Source organism: Diadema antillarum, unplaced genomic scaffold, assembly GCF_040938485.1.
Source record: "Diadema antillarum isolate AM-2024a unplaced genomic scaffold, OU_Dant_1.0 seq00000229_RagTag, whole genome shotgun sequence".
Lineage (NCBI taxonomy): Eukaryota > Metazoa > Echinodermata > Echinoidea > Diadematoida > Diadematidae > Diadema > Diadema antillarum.
The window spans coordinates 1,344,998-1,352,336 of record NW_027271279.1 but is presented as its reverse complement, the minus strand read 5'-3'; positions in this window follow the sequence as shown (position 1 = coordinate 1,352,336).

The window sequence follows — 7,339 nt, the reverse complement described above, 5'->3', positions numbered from 1 at the left end:
GGGATGGGGTGATCTTTTGCTCCGTAGTTATGGAACAGGAGAAATCCGTATAAATGATAAAAACGGTTTATTCATAGATGTTCCTTGTGAACAAGCCCGTTGCTGGTTCTTTCCAAATTGATTCCCTTACGCTGTAGCTGCCTGAGATCTGTACCCTGCAGGCATGATGGTTGTCAGATCAATTTATTGTAATCTAGAGCCTGCACGGAATTAGGATTCATTGTAGTTAAATTTATGGTTATATCATAGTGTATGTGATAAATATATTGATATGATTGCCGGAATTGTATTGCGATTAGATCCAGCACGGGATATGGTCCGTGACAACCAAATCCACGCCTACCGCTTTATCCATGTGAGAGATATTTGTTATGATTCTCAATATTCATCAAACCCACCTGCAATTAAAGTTTTTTTGTTGTTGTTGTTGTTGTCGATAAATACCCTTATGATATAATGATAGTAAGTTATATCCTTTTGTTGAGATATAGTTTTTTTTCTGATTAATTGACATCAGCCGAATGCTATATTTTTCTCCACTCACGCAGTGGACAGGCTGCACAGTGTATTATAATACAATTGGCGTGACAATAGGCCCTACATAATTCTGTTAACCTGCATTTCGTTCGAATTTGGCGTGTGCCTTGCGCTTTAGAGTTACCCTTGGCAACCGTGTACCTGCCCTATGTAGTAACTGTTGGCGGTCCCAGCGTGTGGATCTTGTTGGGGCATACTAGGGACGGGGTGATCTTTTGCCCTGCAGCTATGGGAGAAGAGAAATCCTTAAAATAATAAATGATAAAAATGGTTTATTTATAGATATCCCTTGTGTTCAAGCCCATTGCTGGTTCTCTCCGAATTGATTCTTCGGGCATGGGCTCCCTTAGACTGTAGCTGTTTGAGATCTGTACCCGGCAGGCATGATGATTGTCAGGTCACTTTTTGTAATCAAGAGCCTGCACAGGGTAATGGTTTATTTTAACCAAATCTGTGTTCATACCATAATTTATGTGATAAATACGCTGTTATGATTTTCGGTATTTTATTGTGATTTGAGTCTGCAAGGGGTTATGGTCCATGCAACCAAATCCACGTTCACATCATAATACATGCGAGTTGTTATGATTTTAAATATTTACTAAACCTACCTGCAATTAATGTTTTGTTGTTGTTGTTGATAAATATCTTCATGATGTAATAATAATAAATAAAAAATGAGTTTTGGGATTTTTTTTCTCTCTCTCTCTTTTGGTCGATATATTTTTCTGATTAATTAGCATTCTCAGTCAGAACTCCAACAACTGATGTTTTTTTGTTTTTTTGGTTTTTTTTTGGTTTTTTTTTTTTTGTTTTTTTTTTTAAATGAGAGGTATGCTCCCAAATTACTCAACTTTATTTAGTAGTAAACGTATGTAAGTTACATTTCATTATCATTAATGCAACACGCTTAAGCATTTGATGCAGGTAGTGTATGGTTACCCAGGGTGAATTTTACAGTCTGTTCCTTTTTTTTTTTTTTTTGTTCAGGATGGCATCTACAAACGGGTGCCATCTGAACTGCATACAGCATCAGCCGAATGTTATACTCTTCTCCACTCACGCAGTGGACCGGCCGTTTATACAGTGTATTACAGTACAATGATTATGTTAACCTGTCTCTTGTTCGAATTCGATGTGTGCCTTGCGCTTTGCAACTGTTACTTGCCCTATATAATATAATGGTTGGCGGTCCCAGCGTGTGGATCTTGTTTCGGCATAGGGATGAGGAGATCTATTGCTTTGCAGCTGTGGGAGAGGAGAAATCTGTATAAGAATGAATGATAAATACGGTTTATTCGTAGACATTCCTTGTTTTCAAGCCCATTGCTGGTTCTCTCCCCTGTTCTCTCCAAATGGATTCCTCGGGCATGGGCTCCTTTAGATTGTAGCTGTTTGAGATCTGTACCCGGCAGGCATGATGGTGGTCAGGTCACTTTATTGTAATCTAGAGCCTGCACGGGGTAAGGGTTCGTTGTAACCAAATCGTATATGTTTGTATCATAATCCATGTGATAAATATGTTATGATTTTCGGCATTTTATTGCGTTTAGAGCCTGCACGGGGTTATGATCCATCGCAACTAAATCCACGTCTATGTCATAACCTATGCAAGAAATATTTTCAATATTGACTAAAACTGACTGCAATTAATACTTTGTTGTTGTTGTTGATATATACCCTTTACGATAACGACAATAAGTTAATAAAATGTGTTTGGGTGTTTTTTTTTTTCTCTCTCACTCTCTCTTGGTCGAAATATTTTTCTGATTAATTGGCATACCAATTCAGAACTCAATCAGCTGATGTTTTAAATATCTAGGTATGCTCCCAAATTACTCAACCTTTTAGCAGTCAACGTACACAAGCTAAATTTCATTATCATTATTGAAACACGCTTAAGCATCTTATACAGGTTGTATAGTTATCCAGGGTGATTTGTTCAGTTTGTTCTTCTTGTTCAGGGTGGCATCTGCCAACGGGTGCCGACAGTATCAGCCGAGTATTGTATTCTTCTCCACTCACGCAGTGGACCGGCTGCACAGTTTAATACAATTTATTACAACATACTATGTCAATTTGTAACTTGTTCGAATTTGGTGTGTGCTTTGTTCGCTATAGAGTTGCCCTTGGCAACCGTGTACTTGCCCTACATGTTCTTTTTGTCCAGGATGGCATCTGCCAACGGGTGCCATCAGAACTGACAGTATCAGCCGAGTATTGTATTCTTCTCCACTCACGCAGTGGACCGGCTGCACAGTTTAATACAGTTTATTACAATATATTATGTCAACTTGTAACTTGCTCGAATTTGGTGTGTGCCTTGTTCGTTACAGAGTTGCCCTTGGCAACCATGTATTTGCCCTATATAATATTCTGGCCGTCGGCGGTCCCAGCGTGTTGGTCTTTTTGGGGCATAGGGATGGGTGATCTTTTGCGCTGCAGTTATGGGAGAGGAGGAATCCGTATAGAATTAATGATAAAAACGGTTATTTTTTTTTTCATTTCTTGTAAAATTGATTCTTCGGGTAAGGATTTCCTTCCTAGAGTTGCCCTTGGCAACCTAGTATTTGCCCTATATACTGGCGGTTGGCGGTCCCTATGAGACTTGAGATGTCTTCTCTTCTGTCATAACACAATACGTATTACATACATGTGTTCCTTCTATTGATCGGATAAAGAACAATTACCGGAGTTTTATTATAACTTATTTTGAATATTAGTATTCATGCTTATGACAAACTGTTCTCTTTATATTTGTGCCTACTTAGATCGTATTAATGTTATGTATAGGACGATCATATTTTCCTTTGTAGACAACGTTATATTAAGAGACAACGATAAAATGTGTAACTGCAATATTGCAACAATCTCCACAGTCAAATTGTTCTCTACTGCCCTCTACAGGTGCCCTCGCGGACTCAAGCAACGGACAACGCGCTCACCCTTTAATACGCAATTCTATAGACACAGCATTCAATTCAATTAATGATGATGACTTTTTTGATTTGGCAGGACCTTCTTTTGAACAAAACGAATCAAATATCAATCAAAATGACAATTTTTTTGATAATTATGTTTCTGACAGTTTTAATTCATCGCCGCAAAAATTAGATTATGATTTTGACACAGAGAACCAATTGCAAAGTCCGTCTTCTGAATATCTTACTCAATCCCAATTTACCAATGTTGTCAAGGAATATGATAGTACTACTTTTTCTCTTTTACATTTTAATATTAGAAGTATTAATAAGCATTTTGAAGAATTGAGGTTATATTTAAATAGTCCCATCATGCATAATATCTCGGCGGTAGGTTTAACCGAAACCTGGCTCTCTCATGACTCCAGTCTTCCCTTCGCTCTCGACGGGTACGATTTAGTGGTTAATAACAGACAAAATAGGGTAGGTGGAGGCGTTGCCATATATGTTAAACAAAATTATGATTATGTAGTCCGCGATGAGTTCACCAGTATGACTGATTTTTTTTAGTCTTTATTTATTGAAATCACAGTTCCAGGCAGCAAAAATATAATCATAGGTGTAGTATATAGACCACCAAACGCGAATACTAAATCATTTTTAGATTATTTTTCGGATCTGGTTAAAAACCCACTTTTTATCAATAAAAATTGTTTTATAATGGGTGATTTCAATATAGATTTACTAAAACAGAATAATATGTCGCAAGATTTTTTGGAAATATTTTTGTCTGCCTCTTTTTTACCCTTAATATCTACACCCACACGTATAGTTAATGAATCTGTTTCTTTAATTGATAACATTTTTTGTAACATTCTTCCTCCTCCTGATTCTTTTGTAGTACTCTCAGATATCACCGATCATTTCCCCATCTCGACTGGTTTTTCTTTAAATTAAACAGTTAATAATAAAAACAACAATATATTTAAACGAAGAATTACTCATGAAAGTATAGCTAGGCTAGGTGCTAGCTTAGACACCGCAGACTGGTCCTGTATCTTTGATACAGATGATGTTAATTTGTCTTATGAATATTTTATGAAGATTTTTATCCAACATTTGGACATTTGTATTCCAAAACGTAGAGAAAAATCAGCTAATTACAAAAAAAATACCCAGGCTCCCATGGATTTCAAAATCGCTTCTGCGTTCAATAAATAGAAAGAATAATTTATATTACAGATTTAAAATGAAACGTACTGAGCAATCAAAGTTGAAATACACTAGTTACAAAAATACTTTGATGAAAATTATACGAATAGAAAAGAAAAAATATTATACTAATCAGTTACAATTTTACAGGCATGATATGCAAAATACATGGAAAGTTTTAAAGCAAGCCATGAATATATCAAATGTTAAGTTAAATATTACAAAAATTAGATTTGATGGTGAAATTATTGAAGATTCTCAACAAATTTGTGATATTTTGAATAACCATTTTTCTTCAATTGGGGAAAGCCTGGCAAGTAATATTCCTCCCTCCACAAAACATTTTTCCGAATTTTTGGGTCCCCCAAATTCTAGTTCAATATTTTTTAATCCAACATACACTCAGGAGATAATTAATATTGTCTCTGATTTCAGTTCCAAAAAAAGTGCTGGACACGATGACATCAGCAATTTTCTTTTAAAGGGGGTAATATCGTCAATTGCGGATCCCTTAGCTCATATATTTAATCTATCCCTTTTTAATGGCACCTTCCCCGAAAGTATGAAAATAGCAAAAGTCATCCCCTTGTTTAAAAAAGGTGACAAATTAGATGTAAATAATTACCGACCAATTTCTTTGTTAAGTGCATTGTCAAAAATTCTTGAAAAAATTATTTATAAAAGAACTATTAATTTCTTTAAATTTAATGATATATTTACGAATTCTCAGTTTGGATTTAGGGAGAAACATAGCACCACACATGCATTATTGAGTTTTATAGAAAAAGTGGCACATGCTATCGATAAATCTTCTCATTTGATAGGTTTGTTCCTGGACTTCTCCAAGGCCTTCGACACCATCAATCATGATATTTTACTTAACAAATTACACCATTATGGAGTGCGTGGGAAGGCCTTGGAGTGGTTCAGGAGCTACCTCATGAACAGGAAATAATATGTTTCTTTAAATGGTTGTAATTCACAAATATTAAATATTAAATGTGGGGTGCCACAGGGAAGTTTATTAGGTCCACCGTTGTTTACTGTTTACATAAATGATTTTTGTAGATCATCAGATGTTCTTTCTTTTATTCTTTTTGCAGACGACTCAAATCTATTTTTTTCACACAATAATCTTTTTACCCTTGTTAATACAATGAATTTAGAATTAGAAAATGTTGCCCACTGGATAAAAGCAAATAAGCTATCTCTTAACCTTCAAAAAACAAAATATATGCTCTTTAGTAATTCTACTGAGGCATTACCTGTTGATATCGTTTTAGATGGTACTCCACTCGAAAATGTTTCCCATATAAAATTTCTTGGAGTAACAGTTGACACTAAGCTGTCCTGGAAATTTCATATTGACAGTATATGTAAAATTATTTCACGTAATATTGGTATAATTAATAAGCTTAAGTTTTGTTTTCCTTTGTCGTCCCTGCTCGTATTATATTCATCCTTAATATTGCCATATTTAAGTTACGGTATTCTCGCGTGGGGAAATACATATAAAACATTCTTAGATAAATTACTTTTATTGCAAAAGAAATCACTCCGTGTTATATGTCATACTGCATTTTTGTCCCATACTGACCCACTCTTTTATGAGCATAGAATATTGAAAATTAATGATTTGTATTTGTTTAATCTAGGACAATTTATGTATAATTATAATAAAAATAATCTCCCAAATATATTTGAAACAATGTTTCAAAGAAATCAATCCATTCATAATTATCCAACACGGCGATCAAATGATTTCCATTTGCCATTTCTGAGAACTTTGTTGGCTCAAAACACATTTATTTACGACGGGCCAAAGTACTGGAATTCACTTCCCAGTAACATTACTACAGCTCAATCTCTGAATTCCTTTAAGAATAAATTAAAATCATTTTTATTGAAACTTTACAACATCCAACAGAGTTAGTTTCCCTTTATCATCTCAGTCAAGTCATCATTCTTTTTTACATAAGTCCTCCTATTAAACTATGTCCCTGTCTGTGTTCTAAATATAACGATGTGGGTTTTTTTTCTCCTGCATTCTTACCAACATAACTACGTATAAAAAATGTTTTGCATTACATTCAATCCAGCTTGTATTTTATCACTTATTTTACATTATGAAATCCAGATTGCTTGCGTCCACGATGGCACATGCTGTAGTTCCCTCTTTTTTCTCCCTTTTTTCCCTCTCTTTTTTTCCTCTTTTTTTTTCCTTTCCTTTTCTCTCTTTTTCCTCTTCCCAATCATTTTGATGTCAGTTGACATCGGTTCATTTATTGTGTTTTATATTGATGTTTTGTGTATTTTTCTGAGGGTCCCATATCGTACAAGCTTTGCTTCTTAGTGGGACCCTCCACTTCCATCCTCATCCTTAGTTGACTTGTATTATACGCTTTATGTATTTAACAAAGATGTAATCACATCTACTTTTCATTTTCATAATTTTCTTATGTACCTTTTCAAATTTTGTTCTGTATCACAAATATCCCGTGTATATGCAATATACATAAATTTCTTTGTTCATTTTGATGGAGGTGAAAATAAAGTTGAAAGTTGAAAGTTGAAAGTTGAATACACTTCTTTTTATCATACATTTATACATACAATGTTGGGCAAAGAGTATTAACATTTAACAACCTTAATGATATATAATCTTATAT